The sequence below is a fragment of the Phocoena sinus genome, chromosome 1, assembly GCF_008692025.1.
Source record: "Phocoena sinus isolate mPhoSin1 chromosome 1, mPhoSin1.pri, whole genome shotgun sequence".
Taxonomy (NCBI): Eukaryota; Metazoa; Chordata; class Mammalia; order Artiodactyla; family Phocoenidae; genus Phocoena; species Phocoena sinus.
Genome location: NC_045763.1, coordinates 174,146,163 through 174,165,467, shown reverse-complemented (window position 1 = coordinate 174,165,467; position 19,305 = coordinate 174,146,163). Strand labels below are relative to the sequence as shown.

The 19,305-nt window shown below is 35.8% G+C and overlaps 1 long non-coding RNA gene across 1 annotated transcript; it reads left to right on the top strand.

Annotated features, from left to right (window-relative positions):
* The first annotated feature begins 200 nt into the window (after positions 1 to 200).
* Positions 201 to 18,967, top strand: LOC116751178. Its single transcript, XR_004349196.1, has 4 exons — positions 201 to 211; positions 10,608 to 10,612; positions 17,721 to 17,726; positions 18,893 to 18,967. It is a non-coding gene; the product is annotated as an uncharacterized LOC116751178 (long non-coding RNA).
* Positions 18,968 to 19,305: the final 338 nt, after the last annotated feature.

The window sequence follows — 19,305 nt, the reverse complement described above, 5'->3', positions numbered from 1 at the left end:
AAGAAAATGTAACATATGCACACAATGGAATAATTTTCAGCCTTAAAAAACAAAGAAATTTTGCAACATGCAACAATATGGATGAACCTTGAGGATTTTATCCTAAGTGAAATAAGTCAGTCAAAGACAAATACCGCTTGATACTTATATGAGATATCTAAAATGTCAGATTCATAGAATCAAATAGTGGAATGGTGGTTGCCAGAGCCTGGTGGGAAGGGGGGAATGAGGAGTTACTACTCTAGGGGCACAAAGTTTCAGTCAAGCAAGATGAATAAGTTCTAGAGATCTGCTGTATAACATCGCACTTATAGTCAGCAAGAACTTATAGTACACTGAAAAATTTGTTAAGAAATCGATCTCATGCTAAGTGTTCTTACCACGATAAAATTTTAAGAAAGGAAGGAAGATTGAAGGTACCCATAGGTGTACATATATCAATATCTTACTCTTTTAAAGAAAAGTTCTGGTTTGCAAGGTTATTCCTACTTAAATAATCTTATTTTGCACATGAGAAACTGAATATTACCTATGTTCTGTATTTCTACATATTTATTTTCATACCTCTCCTCACCTCACTTTCTCATTCCACCTAAACTGCCAGATGGATGCCCTTGGGCAACTATGAAAATATCAAGTACTTAGGGAAATAAACATAGAAAAATAATAAAAAATAATTTAAAATAAATGTTCCCATTTCACAATAAGAAACAGCATAAATTAATTTTCCATACCTATCTATCATCCAACTGTCCATCCATCCATCAATCCAGAGTAGCCATCCATCAATCTAGAGTAATAATAGCAAACCCAATCTGAAATAAATATGAACTGACAGAAATAAAATTATGCAAAAACAACTAAGTGGTTTATGTGAATAATGACTTTTGAACAAGGGCTCTGCCTTCACTTTTACCAAGTTGGAAATTTTAAAATAATTTGCAGAAAGTGCCTTACATTTTAAAAGTTTAGTTGTTACTTATATAGAAGAGTCATAAAACATTTTAAAGTTTTATATTATAAAGGTTTTGAAAGAAAAATGTCCTTGGCCCATAATTATGTTTCATTTCATAACCTGTTAGGTACTATATCTCAGTCTAGTTAAAGACCTGAAAGGGTAATTTGCATGTTTTGATGGGAAAAACTTCAGATGAAATTTTAATATCTTCCTGCTTTTGATTAAAATAAAGGTGAAAACTTGAATCAGTGCATTCAACATCTATAACTCTCATCTCTCCTCAATACACAGTATTTTATGGTTTTAACCACAAAAATAATTCCATACCAGGTAGAAGCAAAGCTTAAAACATCTATTCTACCTGTTTCTGCAGCCCTTCCTCAATTTCCCAGTGGTGTTCAGGAATGGAGTCCATCTGGTGTTTTCATTTGACTTTTCAACTTTGACTCAACATTTTCATGTCTAAACTGAATTGCCAAATTTCTCACCTTTTTCCTTATCATTTTTCAATTTAATATTTAAGTATTTAAATACTTTTTAATATTTTTTCAGCCATTATTTATTGAGAACCTACTGGGAGCCAAGTGATGTTCTGTTCCTTAAGACTACATTAATGAAGAAAATAGACAAAAAAACCTGTCATCATTGAGTATTCACTCTATTTCATATCATAAGCCCCACATTTTCTCTCCTTTTCAGATAGATACCTTCACCTTCAAACACAATAAATTATTCCATTTCAGTCATTTTACTCCACAGAAATTTGGAACTTTGCAAATAATGTCATGGAGACCATCTAGGGATGATAATTTTTTACTTACTCTTGGCTCAAGTATTAGCCATGTCTGGAATTCGCTTTATATTTTCCAGGTCTAGATGATTTCCATTGGCCACATTAGGAAGTTATGACAACACAGGCAAATTGAAAAGAAATATAAATTTTCTTCAATAAAGGGGAAAATCCAAAGGGTTAAATGGCTGAAAACATCCAACAATACATACACAAAAACATATAAGCACGCACGTACGTATTGCTGTGCACTAAGTAAAACTGACAATAATGACACCTTGAGAAAAAACTGGCTTTGGCTGCTGCAAAAATCCAGCTCCAGGTCTAAATCATATGAGGATACATAAAAATACAGGCAGTGTTAGCTATCTTTTCATTACAATCCCGTCGTTTACTCTTTTATCATGTTTTCCCTTCCTGGTATTCATTCATGCTTTCCACTGGCAGCTCTACTACTAACAATTCTTCTTCATCTCCATCTGCTTTTCGCAACCTTCCTGAATTAAAATATTCCAAACTAAGATAATGTGGTTTTAGGGGAACATATCTGGAATCAGACTGTTGTCATATGCATGTTGCCTGCCTGGGCAAAGCATTGAACATATATTTGTAATATAAATGGGAATTAAATATGGCATGATTTGTGTATGAATGAATAACGCAATGGAACATAATAAGAATCACAGATTCTAAAACATGGCCATTGGTTTAAATCTTGTCTTTGCGTATTGCAGAGCGTTATACAGAGGATTAAATTACATAAGTGAAGAGAAAAACAGTGCCTGTCTCATTATCAATAAGAAATAGTAGTCAGAATATTCATTGTATCATCAAAATTAGTGCAGTCATATTAGTATTGTTTTATTAAGACAAACGCCAAAAGAGAGGGGAGTCAGGTGCCGAGCGTTCCTCCCCCGGTAAATCGGGTGCTCGCTCCCCCACCCCCCACTCCGGGGCGCGGCGCTGCGGGCGGGGACGTCCTGGATCCCCGACCTCCGGCACGACGTCCACGCCCCTGTATTCAGCTCCCTTCGGCTGAAGTGCAGCGGACCTCCGGGATGGGACCCCGGCTCCCGCCCAGGGTGACCGCCCCCTGGATGCGGACCCCTGCCGGGGGAGACCACTTCCCTGGACGCACCTCCTGCCCGGTGTGACCACCCCCCGGACTAGCTCTACCCCCAGAGTGTCAACATTGCACAGCAGGGGCAGCGCGGACTTCGGGGACTGGAGGAGCGGCGGCCCGCGGAGCAGAGCTCTTTCCTGAGCGCCTCCGCCTTTCTGACCGCGGGCTCATGGATGGAGCGACGGGAACATGGGCCCAGGGCTGTGCTAAATGCAGACGTGCTCCCCGCGCCTAGGGAGCAGAGCTCCCGACCCTGCTCCACTGAAGGGGACACCGAGGCACGGGGCCTCGTCACTCCATCAAGGGCCGAACCAGGATTCCTTGTTGCTGCCTCTGCTCTTGTCCTCCCCGCACTAGAAATGGATTTTTTTCTCGCTCTCAGTGATCTTGCCTGCAGCTAGCGGCACCCTGGGCAGCTGCAGGCCCAGCCAGGGACCTCAGCTCCCTGGTCTTGGCACCCATAGACTCCAGAGCAACCTTATCTCCATCCACCTTGACCCGTTGTCTTGGAGACCCAAGGGCTGTATCCATGACAGTTTACAAATGTCAGCACCTGTGATCCTCACCTGGTTGGTCACTTTGGCCTTCCACTGCCTCTAGTCACACCCCAGATTACTCCCCCCACCAGAAAGGCTTCTCGACTCACCCCTTAAAAAAAAAAAAAAAGAGTTATTTACAAATTAGGTAGAAGATCACGATCCCTTTGAACACACAATTGTAAATGTGTCCATGAATCACACACAGGCAATCAAATGACAAAGTCCTAAATTCACATTAACAAGGCAGTATAGGTATGCAGTAGCACTGAATATATATTTTTCTTTTGTTAATAAATAATTCAGGATTTCTGGTTTTAAATGGCATTACAACAAGCAGCCTTGGGGCAGTCTTTCCAAACTTCCTCCTGAAATATCTGTAGAAACACAGAACAAGATGAAAATTTACAACCATATAAAACTTAAAATTCCATACAAAGTATTGCCAGAATCTGAAAGGAATTTTTACCAACTTATTATAGTTATAAAGATGAACTTAGGGGGTATAAAGTGTTTCTTCTGACTAAGAAATCCAAAACCTTTATCAACTAGAAAACTTGTCAGATACAATTTGTCTTTGAAAGCACTACTCAGGTTAAATATCACTTTTTCAGAGAAGACATCTTGCCTTTTAAATAATGAGTCTCTTGTTCAAATGCTGTTTCCATCAGAGTACTTATCTGTGTTTTAAGTTCACATCCATTGATGGGACTACATCTATTTTACCCCTCTTTCCCCCTCTATCACAAAGTTTATACTCCTTTAGGAACAAGTGGAAGATCCAAGAGTCTGGTGCAGTGCCTGATACATAAGAAAAGTACAATAGTTACTTTTTGAATGACCAACAGTTTTCTTTCTATCAAACATCCTTAAATGAGTAAGTTAAACACCAAAATACAGGGGACGGTAGAATAACACATTGCATCTCAGAAGGCATCATCCCCCAAAAGTGAAACTCTATATGGGAATAAAACATTAAGGTCGTAACAGCAACCCATAGAGAAAATTGTAGTTTTTTACATAATTTAGAGAATAAAAGATTCAGAAAGAATAATCAGGAACTAGGAGAAATCTGTATCTCAGGAAAGCTAAGTTTCATGTGTTGGAATACCTGTGGTGTAATGATGATTGGGAAACTAGTGTATATATCTATGTGCCATAATTCCTACATTTGAGGATAGACACTGATTGTGTGGTGTGAGTAGAGACATTGGGAAAACTATACAATTTATTTCTTTTCAAACACCAAGTCTGAATAGATCCTAAAGAAGTAAAATATTGAATTATTATTGCTAAAGATCCTAGCAATGATGTGGAAGAAAAACTTGATAAATACCCCCATGGTAGAGGGTAATTGGAGAAAGAGAAGAAAAACAAGAAAGAAGATAGCAGTTGCATAGAACAAATAATAGATACTTAAACCAAGTCTTCCTGGGGAGGAAACTAGAACATTAAGGGAAGATTCTAATAAAATTCGACTATAATCTTTTAAAGGAGGTGATCATAGGAAATTTCACTGCAATGAAAGATGTTAATTTTCTCAAAATTAATCAGTAGATTTAATGTAAGTCTAATCAAAATCCTGACAGTCTTCCTGCAAAATGACACACTGATTTTACTAAAAAGAGCAAATGAATAAGAACCCAGAAACTCTTTATGAAGAAAACACAAACTGGAGACTTGTTTTTTTACCATATCAAAATTACAGCTCTAATAATTGACAGTGTGGAATTGGCAACAAATGCACATGTTGACAAATGAAACAGAGGAGAAATCACAAAAATACACCAATACATGTGTGAAAAAGTAGTTGTGACAGACCTAGTCTTGTAGAATAATGAGAAAAGAGTTGGGTGTTCAATAAAGTCTAGGAAAGGGTTGGTGTCAATTTGGAAAAAACAAATGAAAAGGTCTGAAATTAGATCCAAACATCACACTATAGAATAATATCAGTTCTAAATGGATTAAAAACCAGATTTGAAAGGCAAAATTAAGTGGCCTAAAGAAAAAGAAGTAAACTCTCAAATTGAAAGTGCAAACAAATATTGAATAAGGAAAATAAAAATGATTCTACATCTAGACTACGTAGAATCAAGCAGCAGTTCACAAAAACTTCTTAAAAGGTAGCAAAGGGGTAAAATATACTACCTTTATTTATAGTATGGAACACCAGTTAGACTGACAGCAAATATCCCATATGCAAAAATGTAGTTTTGTGAAATATTAGACTTTCTGAGCAAATACCACTTTCTCTTTAAAGTCTTATTGCTAATTAAACTGTAATTCACAAGAGAAAAATAAATTCATAACTGAACATAAAAATAGTAATAAAATTTAGTCTGTCCAGAACTTCATTACAATTTTATTAAAGGATATTTTGTAAGAAGAAACGTAAATCCCTGGGGAAAACTTAGTTTGCAAGAAACAATGATGAAAACAAATATTGATAAAATATATCAGCATGTTTAATTAATTAAGGACTATAAAAATAATGACTTGCAGTTTGTGACACTGAAACAAAACTTCACAGAAAATTTGAGGAAAAATGTGGAAGAAAAATGTGGAAGTAGAATAAAAATAAATAATACAGTAATTGACAGATATATTGTTCCTTACCTTCCCTGCCAGTATTTCCTTAATAAACTCATTCCTGACACAAAGAATTGAAATGAGATAGTATATTATATTTGAGCAGTTCACAAATGTAATTTTGAGTGTGGCATCCTAAATCAGCAGCCCCCAACCTTTTTGGCACCAGGGACCAGTTTCTTGGAAGACAACTCTTCCACAGACTGGTGCAGGGGGATTTTTCAGGTGGTAATGCTAGTGATGGGGAGCGATGGGGAGTGGCAGATGAAGTTTCACTGGCCCGCTGTTCACCTCCTGCTGTACCGCCCAGTTCCAAACAGGCCACGGACGGGTACCAGTCCGCAGCCTGTGGGTTGGGACCCCGGTCCTAAATATAATACATACAATAGAGCTTTACTAAAGTTACCTGGAAATAATTGAATTAATTTAAACATTGTATTAAAATGTTTCATTGTGCTAACATTTATTATAATAAATCTCAAAACATTTTAAAAGAAACTCACTTACAAGCATGTAGAATAGAGGAATAACTTCAGTTTTTGGTACTTGTCATTATAATACAGACAACAACATACCAATTAATTAGAAAACAAAGAGCAAAGCCAATGGCAAGTGGGGGATTTAGGAAGGCAAAATGTTGGGTTTTTTTTTAATTGAAACTTGACCACTGCTCATCAATATACTATGATAGGACTAGTGAAAATTTTAACCATCATTACTGTCGTAAAGCTGACTTTTTTTTGAAACAGTCTTCTCATATATAATCCTGGTAAAAATATCAATAATCTGAGAGTTTAAAAAAAAATCTGACAGCAGGTTAACAATTATTTTATTAATATGTATAAATCTCTAGTTGTTATTTAAATCCTACTCATAAAATTTATTTAAGAGAGTTTCTTTTCCTTGACAAACGTAAGCTCTCTTTTCAGATGAATGGAAAGCCAGTTATGCTACACTCGAATACTGAAAAGCTAAGCATTACTTGTTCTGTCCTTATCCATTATGTATTTAGAAATCTTAAATAAATGTAGTATTTATTCTAGACTAGTACACTTAGATATACAACTACTTTATCACTTGTGAAATCATCAAAGACTCAAGAGGAAAAGCAGCAGATTGTAAAAGAGATAAGATTAATAATTTATATTTGAACACTTCATTCACATTCAACTCTTATTTTTCTACTCACTGAAACTCTCTACATTTAAAACTAAAGCTAGTGAAGATAGATTCACTTAAAGTAATGCTGATTCATAAACACTTCAGTGAGCCAAAAGTATAATTTAATAGCAAGAAAAGCAGAGTGTTGAACAGAGCAAAGGAGAAAATTGTATTATTAAAATGCTTGCCAAGAAGGTGAGCATGTTCAACTGACTCACATTTCCTCAGAAGTATCCCATATTTCTAAAAATCAGGTCAAGTTTGTTATTGCACTAATGCACTTTTGTGATTAATTTTACTAATGAAGAATGTCCATTTTCACAAAGCATATGTAAAAATATATCACTTTTTGAGAGAAGAGATTTGCAAGGTCAATTGAGTTATTAAATAAAACAGAATACATACACTGTATTTATTTAAGAAAGAAAACTGTGATATTATGCCAATAAGGAAAACAAAAAAGCATTTTAGCTTTTATCCAATTGTAAAATTAAGCAGCATAATGATTAGAAAAGTCAATTTAGCCAGGTACAGGTGTTTCAATCATAGTATTAGTAAAATTTAGAAGTGTGTAAAAGAAAATACCTTTGTAGAAATTTTGAAGTTGCGTTATTTTAAAGATTTATAATATCATGCATCATAAAACAAAATATATTAGTTTCCTGTAAGCCAGGATTTAAATTTATTTTCTTTAAATCTAAATGGTTGGAACCAATAAAAATTGCTTATCATGTTGCCAGAACCAGCTTTAGAACTTGGCATAAATTACAACTATACTTTACTTCTAAAAAAAATACAATGCTGTTAGTAAAAATATCTACTTACTTTAAATTAATTCTGGCATATTTGTTGAAGATTCATAAATAGATGAAATTCAAAATGATGTCATTGGGGTCTTGAAGCCTCAATTTTAAAACATGGCAGTAATTCCTTTGAATACTGAATGTGGGCCAGACTACTTAATAGAATACAGTAAATAATGAAAGAATAACAGAATTATAGGCTATAAAAAGAAAGTCTAAAAGAATAAGTATTCCTTTGCTTTTTTTTTTGTCGTTGCTTTATTTTGTTTTGCAGAGAGTAAAAGTAGATTTCAAGATGTAATTATTTTGTTAGTATAGTCAGCATACATATTTAGTATACACATTTGGTATTGATACATAGATAATAGAAAGATAGATAGATAGATAGTACTATGTCTAGCAAGGGTAAATTAAACAAAGTATTGGGTTGGCTAAAAAGCGCCTTTGGTTTTTTTAAGAAAAATAAAGGACACATTTTTCATTTTCACCAAGAACTTTATTGAACAACATATTCACTGTTTTGTTCCACTACCTTCTGCCATTTTTCAGGCAACTTCATAGTGCCATCTTCACAAGACCTTTTATCTTTTTGAGCAAAGAACTGTTCCAGGTAAATTTACAGTCTTTCAGGGAATTGGAATTTTTTCCATTAGGAGAATTTTGTAAAGACCTAAATAAATGCAAATCCTAAGGTACAATGTCTGGTGAATATAGTGGATGAATCAGAAGTTCCCAGCCAAGCTGTAACAGTTTTTGCCAGGTCATCAAAGAAACATGCGGTCTTGCGTTATCCTGATGGAAGATTATGCATTTTCTGTTGACTAATTCCAGACACTTTTCGTCTAGTGTTGCTTTCCGTTGGTCTAATTGGGAGCTGTATTTGCTGGAATTAGTCATTTTGTTTTCCGAAAGGAGCTCATAATAGAGGACTCCCTTCCAGTCCCACCATATACACAACATCTCCTTCTTTGGATGAAGACCAGCCTTTGGTGTGGTTGGTGGTGGTTCATTTTGCTTGGCCCACAATCTCTTTTGTTCATTTGTACAGTATCCACTTTTCATTGCCCGTCAAAATTTGTTTTAAAAATGGAACGTTTTCATTATGTTTAAGTAGAGAGTTGCATGCGGAAGTACGGTCAAGAAGGCTTTTTTCACTTAACTTATGTGGAACCCAAACATCAAAGCAATTAGCAAGCTGGTACAAATTATTTTCAATGCTTGATTTGGATATTTTGAGTATGTTGGCTATGTCCTGCATGGTATAACGTTGATTGTTCTCAATGAATGTCTCGATTTGATCGCTATCAACTTCAACTGGTCCACCCAATGGGGCATCATCCAGCGAGAAATCTCCAGCATGAAACTTCGCATGTGCACATGTGCTTCAGTAGACATGTGACTTTGTTGTGACCTATGTATGTTCTCTGTGTGAATCACTTCTCACTCTTGCTGAGGCAGCTGGGACCACCAGCAGCAGTTTTCTGGATTCCAGAAACTTCCTGACTCCAAAAGCCAGCTCCGACTCTGACAACAAACAGATACCTCTGTTGACCCTCTTTCTTTGAGGTTTTGCAATCATTTTTTGATAACTCATTCTCATAGAAACTCTCTTCCTGTTTGGAATATCTTTAATGGCCTCAGTTTTCATGTTTAAACTCTTGATGAATACAGGAGTCATCATTTTTACTGGGAGGGAAGGAGAGGCGTTAAATGAGGTTGACACTTGAATTGAGATTGCAAAATATCACACCCGCACATGAGATGGGGAGAGAGTTCTAGACACAGGAAACAATCCATGCAACTTGTGGAAACTGAAATTCCATGGTATTTTTTTGCAAATAGTATGCTCTAAGTGCACGAACAGCAGTATGGGATTAATGTCATCTGGCATATAAAGGGAAGAATTCTCAAAAAGATTGAGTTTTAAAATTACACAGTACTCAGAAGTATAAATAGGAGAACCTCGACTCAGATTTGAGTGTGCAATTTTCCAGACTGAAATGAACAAAAGATGTTTCCAAGAAAACTAGTAAGCTGTAACTTTGGGTTAGAAAGAGGTTACTTTTATCAGAGTGTGGTAGAAAAAGTTTGAGATGTAAATTGACACTAAATTAATGTTCTATATGATGGACAGCAACAAAGATCTTTTGAAGTTAAGTACATACTGGACATTTTCTATTCACTCCTCTAGATATGCTTTCCATCCTCTTTGACTCTGCTTCCTGCTCTGAGCTAATGGACTTGCTTTATCACGGGCTTCCGGGGAAGCACTAACACGATCCGGAAGATGCAGGGCAGTCAGGTTGGGAGACTGATTCTCCATCTTCTTCTATGGCACCCGGAGGAGGTCCACCTCGCCACCAAAAGCTATAGCTCTGCTGATCGTTGCTCCTGGGTTCTCGTACTACTCCTTCCCTTATTTTTCCAGGGCCAGTAGAGGTTCTGAATTCTCTATGAGTGAGCCCTTCCTCATCCTGGATGATTTTCCTATAACCAACACTTTGTGAAGGTTGAAAGAGTCATTTTTTTTGTCAGGAGCTCAGCTGAGCTAGAGCTGAGCTTCCAGGTGTGGGAAGAGCAGCCGATTAAAGCCAGGAACCCAAAATGAGAGAGTTAAACCTTTAATCATTTACTGTGATGGTATAAGCAAGAGTCTCAAACCTGAGAAAAGTTGACTCCCTCCATTTTATTTTCCCCTATGGAAGGGAGGGCAGGTTGAAGGTCAGGTGGATTAACACTGATGCTGGGATATTTTCACTGTTGAGGGCACCCCAAACAAAAGGCTCTGGTCATTTTATGGACCCTGGAGTCAGGGGTGGAAAAGTACTGGGTACTGAGTTAGAGTGAGCAGAGGACCTTCCAGATTTCCCCTCCTTTCTGCTCTAAGGAGGTCTCAGCAGAGGTGCCTGAATAAGACCTTTGTCCAGGATGAAGGGACCTAAGAATTAAGGTACCTGGGCTAGGAATGTACGTATGTGAAGAGCACCACTGGCCAGAGGGCCTGAGTTCTTGACTGCACCTCCTCCCTTCAGGGACCTTGGTGCACTGGCTGTGTGCCAGCTCTGGGGTGGGTGGGCAGCTTTCCCCATAATGCCTGACATGTAAAGTCTCTGATTGCCTGTGGTCAGGCCTGAGAAAAATCCTATATAGATCTTCAACCAGGAGATGGACTTCTCACCAAGAATCTGATCGATGCATTTATTGTTACAGACCCTCAGAATGGGATCCTGAGATTGGATTACCCATCTATGTGGAGAGCACACAGCAAACCTCCTCCCCGGTGTGTGATGGTAAATGGGAGAGTTAATCCTTGGCTTGCAGTGGCCTCACGATTACTCAAATTAACATAAGTCGCTGCTAGGAGTGCAGTGTGTGTGTGTAAGATGTTGGCTGTGACACTTAGTCACCGTAATAGCAATAGAAATTAAAAAATTAACGTATCAGGAGGTAAAGTGGCTGCCTTAGAATAAATAACATGTCATAAAGAAGTCTGTGTAAATTTGTAAAGACTATGTAACTTTTTCTTTTTAAAGGGGGTAATTTCAATCAGTTATTAACTTTATAAACTCACTCCGATATTTAACCAACAACAGGATCAAATACATGAATCATGTAAATTTATTGACATTAATAAGGCAAATAAATATACTCTGTATATATCAAATAGAAATAATCTATGGGTAGAATCATAGAGAGCAAAAAAAAATCACATCACGACCTAATGTTACCATGATAATAATGACCACGTATTTCCAAAATAACTTCTTTGTAAATACATCTTAGAAGCCAGTAAATAAACCCTCTTAAATAATGTGATCGAATAGTCTAGATTACCTAAGTGTAATCCACATTACTACTCAGAGACTATGGTATCAAAAGTTTCTAAATTGTTGTTGGTCATTTCTGATAAATAAATATGGTTGTTGCCTTAGATGGAACACCAAAAAGGCTAAAATGACATTATTTTTCCCACTTAGTTGCATCTAGACAAATATCAAATCAGATCTCTTCCACAGTCACCATGATATCATCATTTTGTCTGTTATAAACTGTGTCCTGCCAAAAGAAGTTAATAAATTAGAGCTTAAGATAAATTTTGGCTTGATATAAACTTTGTACCTTCCCTTGCAGTGATTTTTTTATTTCTTTGATTATATAATGTATTCAGTAAGTATTTATGGAACTTTGACTATGCTCAAAGTACTCTCTTTGGTGTTGTACAAAAGATGAATTAGTTTGAGGTTTTAGTTTTTACAGTTATAGATCCTTTCTTTTTCCTTTCCCAGAATTCACATAAAAACTATGAAAAAGGTCAGATACTAAATATAAATTCCTGAGAAATAAAACTGTAGTTGTATGTCTTCTGTGCATCCAGGTCACCGAAAGGTAGAAGCATAACGCTAGGTAATCATCAGAAGAATCTATCATCTCTCTCTCACCATCTCTTACTGCTCAGAACATTTGAGGGCTTTTTAAAAATTGGAGTCCTAGACCTTATATCATTACTTTCAGGTGTGAAGCCCAAGCTTTCATTCTGGTGCAATGGGACTGGAATATGTCCTTTCTGAAATGGTAGATGATAGATCAACTTCTTTATAATTAAACCAAACCAAATCAAAACAAATAACAACAAAAACAACTTCTAAACTCCCCAAATGTTAATAAATTCCAAGGATAGCATATAGAGCAAGTAATTCGATATGAAATCTCAGTATTTATTAGTTACAGTCTCTTCACCAAACATGACATTTGTTAAAATAAAATTTCAGACTCCCTCAGATACATAGTATAATATTTCACTTGAACATAAACATTCATGGTCTATTGGTTATTTTTACAGAATTCTACATAAATGTGGGGCTTTATTATTATCTAGTATAAATATGTTTTGTAAGATAGGTGACAGTTTAAAAACTTCAAAATATCTATTTAATAAAAATACATGTTACTTCTGTTTTTAAAGCTGAGAATTGTGTTAAAATTATTTTTGCAATAATCATTCCTGACATTTATACTGAGAATTGCAGAACCTTCATAAATAACCTCATTTGATACTTACACCTACTTTGTGAGGTATGTAGGGCAGGAAATAACCTTAAAGAGGTTAAGTGGCTTGTCCAAGATCCAAGTATTAAGAGGCAGCAATAAATCCAGAAATCAGGTCTTTGTATAAGGTCGTTGCTCTTCCCAGACTAATACTCTAATGGACCTGACACAAACGAAAAGTTCATTAATACAGTGGTGATATTATAATATAGTTTAGATAGTATTGTATAGTATAATATAATATAAATAGTATATAATACAAGATATAATATGATATATATATCCTTATAAATAAAAACGTTTTTCTCATTACAAAAATGAAAATAATTTTATTTTACAAAATGTGACTAAGAAAACTGAGGAAAATTAAATTCTGATAACAACTGTTAATATTTTAATATTTAATTCATATTTTTCTATATTATATAAATTGCCTATTTTATGGTATTTATTATTTCTAAGAAAAATATATTGCCTCTGGTTGCGTAACAGTTCAAATGCTTTGGAAGAAATAATCTTGCTGCTACTAAGAAACACATCTAAATCCAAATCAGGATCAATTTCCTCTCGACCTCCACCCTAAATCTTGAAGAACACTATACTGTTCCAGGATTTGTCGTCTGAGTCCAAATCAGAAGGATGTTGGATCTTTCTTCGCAGCTGGGGAGCTCACTGCCCTTCGGTCCCACTGTGGTGGTAGCCCTGCCCTGTTAGCCCAAGGAGGTGCCATCAGTTCAGTCCTTTGCATCCATGGTCATTCTTACTTCATCTCATCCTTTCTCCGTCCCTTTCAGTCCCGGCTGGCAACATTTCTACTCGTATAAAATTCTTAAAGCCCGTCAGCCAGTCTCCTGTGCAATTCGGGAAGGTTCAAGCCATTGACAAGTGGGTCCTCCACACATCTTTTCTGGATAAACCATCTCTACTCCTGGTTTCTGCCAAGATGCTTGTTTGGATCCCTGTGCCACACACTTAACGTATTTATTTAGTTTTGGCTGCGTTGGGTCTTCGTTGCTGTGCATGGGCTTTCTCGAGTTGCGGTGAGCGGGGGCTATTCTTGATTGTGGTGCGCGGGCTTCTCATTGTGGTGGCTTCTCTTGTTACGGAGTACGGGCTCTAGGCAAGTGGGCTTCATTAGTTGTGGAATGCAGGCTCAGTAGTTGTGGCTAGTGGGCTTAATTGCTCCGCGGCATGTGGGATCTTCCCGGACCAGGGACTGAACCCATGTCCCCTGCGTTGACAGGCAGATTCTTAACCACTCTGCCACCAGGAAAACCTTTACTCTCTTTAGCAAAAGTTGCCCTGCAATTCCTTTGGTGTTCACTCCACAGCGTGCTTTCTCATTTTTTGCAATATGGATAGTCTGAGAATTTTCCAAACCTTCAAGTTCTGCTTGCTTTTTGCTTTTTGCTGGTATACATCTAGTAAGTATGTCATTTTAATTTCCTCTGGTGAAAAAAGTTTCTCACACTTTCCGTATTTTTGATGACCTTGAAAGTTTTGAGTAGTTGTCAGTTTTGTTTCATTTTGTAGAATGATCATCAATTAGGATTTGTCTATTTTTTTTTTGCGACTAGACTGGAATTGTGTTTGTTGTGGTTGCTGTTGTTTTGAGGAAGACTACCACAGAGGTAAAGTGCCATTTTTCATTTTCATCACACAATATCAAGGGTATATGCTACCAACAGGACTTGTCACTATTGGTGTTAACCTTGACCATCCAGCAGAGGTAGAATTTGTCAGGATTCTTCACTGTGAGGTTATACTTTTAGTCCCCCTTTTCAAATCCTTTAGTATGCAGTCTTCCCTTGAGTTCAGAGAATCTACATACATTATTTGGGATTCTTCTGCATGGGAGATTTGGATCTTCTCCCTCATTTATTTATTTATTACATCATTTATTTATATCATTATGGACTCATGGACACTTACTTTATACCCTTAGTAATGATCTAATATTACTTTATTTTGTCAAATTGTTTCCATTTTATTTATTGTGATCCCTTTTAGTTGGGTCCTGTGTCCCATTGACACATCCGCTCATTGTAGGACTTCTGAGCACTTTATTTTTTTTTGTACCATAAGCTCTCTAGACTCTTCCTATAAAATTTCTGTCCGTTCCTAGAATCAGTGATTGTTTTCAAGGAATTTTTTTAATAGGAGAATGGCATTAGAGACCAAAATTTGGATGCTGGGTGATAATTTATTTTCACACATTTATAATATATTATTAGGTACTTTATATGTATATTTAATATACATAAGCATGTATCAAAATGAATAAAAACTTTATATTCTATAAATATCACTTTTATAAATTTTGGATTCAAATCTTTGTTGATTTTATACCATGTGTATGTCTTTCTCATAGTATCATTTGTCTTTTAACTTTGTTACTAGTGCCTTTTCCTGTATAGACCTAAAACATATTTAATGTAATCTAGTCTGTCTATCTTTTACTTTTTGGCTTATACTTTGTTTTGTTTATATAATGTTTTAATGCCCTTAGAATATAAATATATTCAGTTGTAACATGTTGAAAGTTTTAAATTTTCATTTTCTGTATTATGTCTTTAACTGGGCATGTTTTTTGAAGCACACTGTGAAATAGGGATTGAATTTCACTTTTGCACATATAAATTATCAGTTGTCCTAGAACCACTTATTGAATAGTTCACCAATCATGAACCAATTCGTAGTGCTATCCCTATCAAATGTTTTATCTCTATAAATGTTTGATGTATTTCTAGGCTTTCAATTTAACTCGTTACTTAATGCAGGGTCAACTCCAGACATTAAAATGAATCTTGGTATCTGGTAGATTGACTACCTCCCTAAGTCACTGTTTTTCAAAATTGATTAAGCCAGAATCTTATCTTCTATCAAGAGTTTGGACTTCTGTAATGGTTAATAATGAGAATATCATGGATTAGGTAGCAATCAGGTAGATGGCTTCCTTCAGCTGCTGTGTATGAGACTCTGTCTCTCCTTTTCTAAACTTACTGGCTCATCTAGTCTAAGTTTTAGGCATCTTTTTTTTAAAAACCTCTTTTTATAGCTGCTGGTTAAAAACAGGAATTCTGTATAGCTCTTGTGTATGCCTGTATAGCTCCTGACTCCTGACTTCTGCCTCCTTTGGATACTATTTATTCTTTGTTTCTTGTAGGACATGAATTTCGAATGGCCTTTATCTATTTCTGGATCCAAAGACTCACAAGTCTAACAACTAGCAGCTCATACCTCTGATTTTTCCCCATTCCTTGTACACAAACAGGTTTATCTGTGTGTGTGTGTGTGTGTGTGTGTGTGTATATGTGTGTTTGTGTGTGTAGAGTTGGAAAGAGGATAGAAACTCAAGTTTAAAATCTGTTATACTAGAATATGAGTAGTTTTCCTTTTCACTTGCTGAAGAAGAAATAAAAAAATAAAAAGAGTTATTATGTAACTGCAAGGAAAATAGTCCAGTGAAAAAAATAAAGATTTTTAGGTATGAGTATAGAAAAAGAAGTTTGAGGAATGGACACGCGGTCCTTGGCTGAGTACAGTTTTGGAATAACCATTCTCTGTCTCTCTATATTTAATGCCTTCTTTAAGGAGCTTTTATTATTCACTAAGACTGGATAACATGCCATGCAATGCATACAAGCCTTTCATAAGAGAAAGGTTCAAAGCAGAACATAATGACAGATTTTCAGTAAACAAGAACAGGTTAAAGAGATTGAACGGAAGCTAAAAGCTACATCTCAAATCCATTCAGCCAAGAGTAGATAAATCTTCGGTCCTCAAAAATCCCACTCCTGTGCTTTTAAAACTCTAAGCTATTATGAAATACATGTTGGTACCGGAGGGCCCTCATTATCTACACAATAATAGCCTCAGGAAAGCCTACATTTGCAGGCCTCCTGCACTTAGCAAATTAGGAGTATCAGAATCTCAAGTGGGTTTCCCCCTTTGTTCCATTATAATAGAGAATTCCAGAGAGTTAGGTGGCTTTGAAATATTTAGTTTATGTGAATGTATGTAAACATTTATTTTGTACTTGAAACATTATAGATTAGGGAGTCAATATCCTCTTTGAGTATAATTTATGCATTTGGGTGTTCTAAACACCCTCATCAAGATGCCCAGCTCTTTATATTTATTTTTTCCCTCATTTTAGTGATAAGATCTAATAGAAATCATATTTCTGGAGAATAAAATTGTTTGATATTTCAGTTTAAGGTTTTGCCTCTTTTATTCCTCTCCTCCACCTCACCTCCATTTCTTTAACGTGACTGGGGAAGTTGTTGCTAGAATATCATTTGAAAAGGACAAACTTGCTTATGGATTAATTATGGATTGCTGGGGTTTAATGTACGAAATATTTTAATAGGTGAAAAAAGGATGAGAGAGTAGAACATTTTCTCATGTTGCTTTGGTACAATATTGCCTTTTTGTTTTGAAATTCTAAAGATAAAATATTCAACTTTAAAATGCAACATCTGTAAAATATATACTTTTATATTTAATGTCACTGCTTCATATAATTTAAACAGATTTTAAAATTTTTCCTAGGGGTAGCTAGTTTTGTTAGACAAATTTCACAAATCTTTATGGAAATTGTGTTTATAGACATTACACCAAACACATGAACTTCCCTCCTTCTCTCCTGAAATTTTATAAAAAAATATAAAGGAATAGAAAAATATATATAAACCAATAATAGCAGAATCAGGACAAGGTCAACAGTGGACAAAGGATTTCCAGATTTGGGGAAGGTAAAAGTTATAAAACTGTGTTGGCAAATGAAAGCAGAGGTAACCAAAGCAGTGAGAGAGGAAGGCAACCTGTCCTGGAAAGGTTTTGACTGTGGATCTGAGAAACAGTGGTGGAAGCCAAGGAGGGAGAGTGAAAGAAGAGAATGTTAGAGCTGAAAATGAATGAATTCCTAGAAAGTTGCTTTGTTTTAATACACAGTTGACCCTTCAGCTTCCATGCATCGTGCAGGCAACTTACAGTTTATCCCCAGAGGGAACAAATCAATGCTTTTGCAGAAGGAAATGGAAAAAGGAATACTAGGAGTGTTGGAGAAGTTTAGTGGGTCGAGGCATTCCAGAAGAAAACCCTCACCATTCCACTTTGACCTTACCTGAATAACAAGTAACCTCTGAATGCTCACTCTAAAAAGAATCATGTCCATAAAAAAAAGGTCTTCATATTCTCATTTTTAAAAGTTATAGTTTATAACTAATCAGTATATATTAATATGAATATTTTCTAGAAATATATTTTTATTTATCAGTATAAATAATACAGAATAAAAAGAAAGTAAATCACTTAAGATGAAAGAGAGATTCAAGGAGGCCGTTCAAAAATATATTTCCAACAAAAGTTATTAAATGTCATATTCAAAAAGTGGAAAAGGTATGGCAAATTCAAAGAGAAGGAAAATAAAAGAAGAAATAGCCCTTAGAACAAAAAAATGTTTGGTAAAATAAATTAATAGTAACAATAATAAATTGAGTTTGTAAGGTAAAGTCATGCAAATACCATGAAAAGTAAAGCTTAAATTCACTTGCATATAAAAACTCTACACTTTTGCGTTTCCCCCACCCATTTTATATGCTATTGATATTACAATCATCAACTACAAATTGGCACTTGCCATCTATCTCTACAGGGATTAAATCACGTGCTGCTGCAGCTGCTGACTTTCAACACCCCCTGAAAGGAGCGCAGATGGAGAGCAGCAATGAGGCACTCCGTGCTCTGGGAAAAACTGGCAGAACAGGTCTTCAGATAGTTAGATATTTTCAGGAGATGATTTTATGAGCCCAATTCTTGTATCTCCTTGTATCTAGAAAAGCACTAAAATCCTTCACGGTGACGTCTGCTCCTCGTGATTAGCAGAAACCTTCTGCAAAACGATATGTGCTCGATTGCATGTACTCTCCCTTCACCAAAATCACATATATACTGACCTTCCCCCTACCTCTTTGGAGCAGTTTCTCAGAACTATCTGAAATGCTGTCTCCCAGGCTATAGTCCTCATTTTGCCCCAAATAAAACTTAACTCACAACTTTCATGTTGTGCGTATTTTTTTAATTTGACACAATTTATATCTATATATATTGTTTATCCATTAACAAATTATTGTAGCTATAGTTATTTTTAATACTTTTGTCCTTTAGTAACGCTCTGTTTAATAACATGAAAGTGCTGTCAACTCTTCTTGCAACTTCTGTATATTTGAAATTATTTTAAAATAAAATTTACCAAAAGAAAAGAAAAAAAAAGTGCCTGATAAAATATCAAGCAT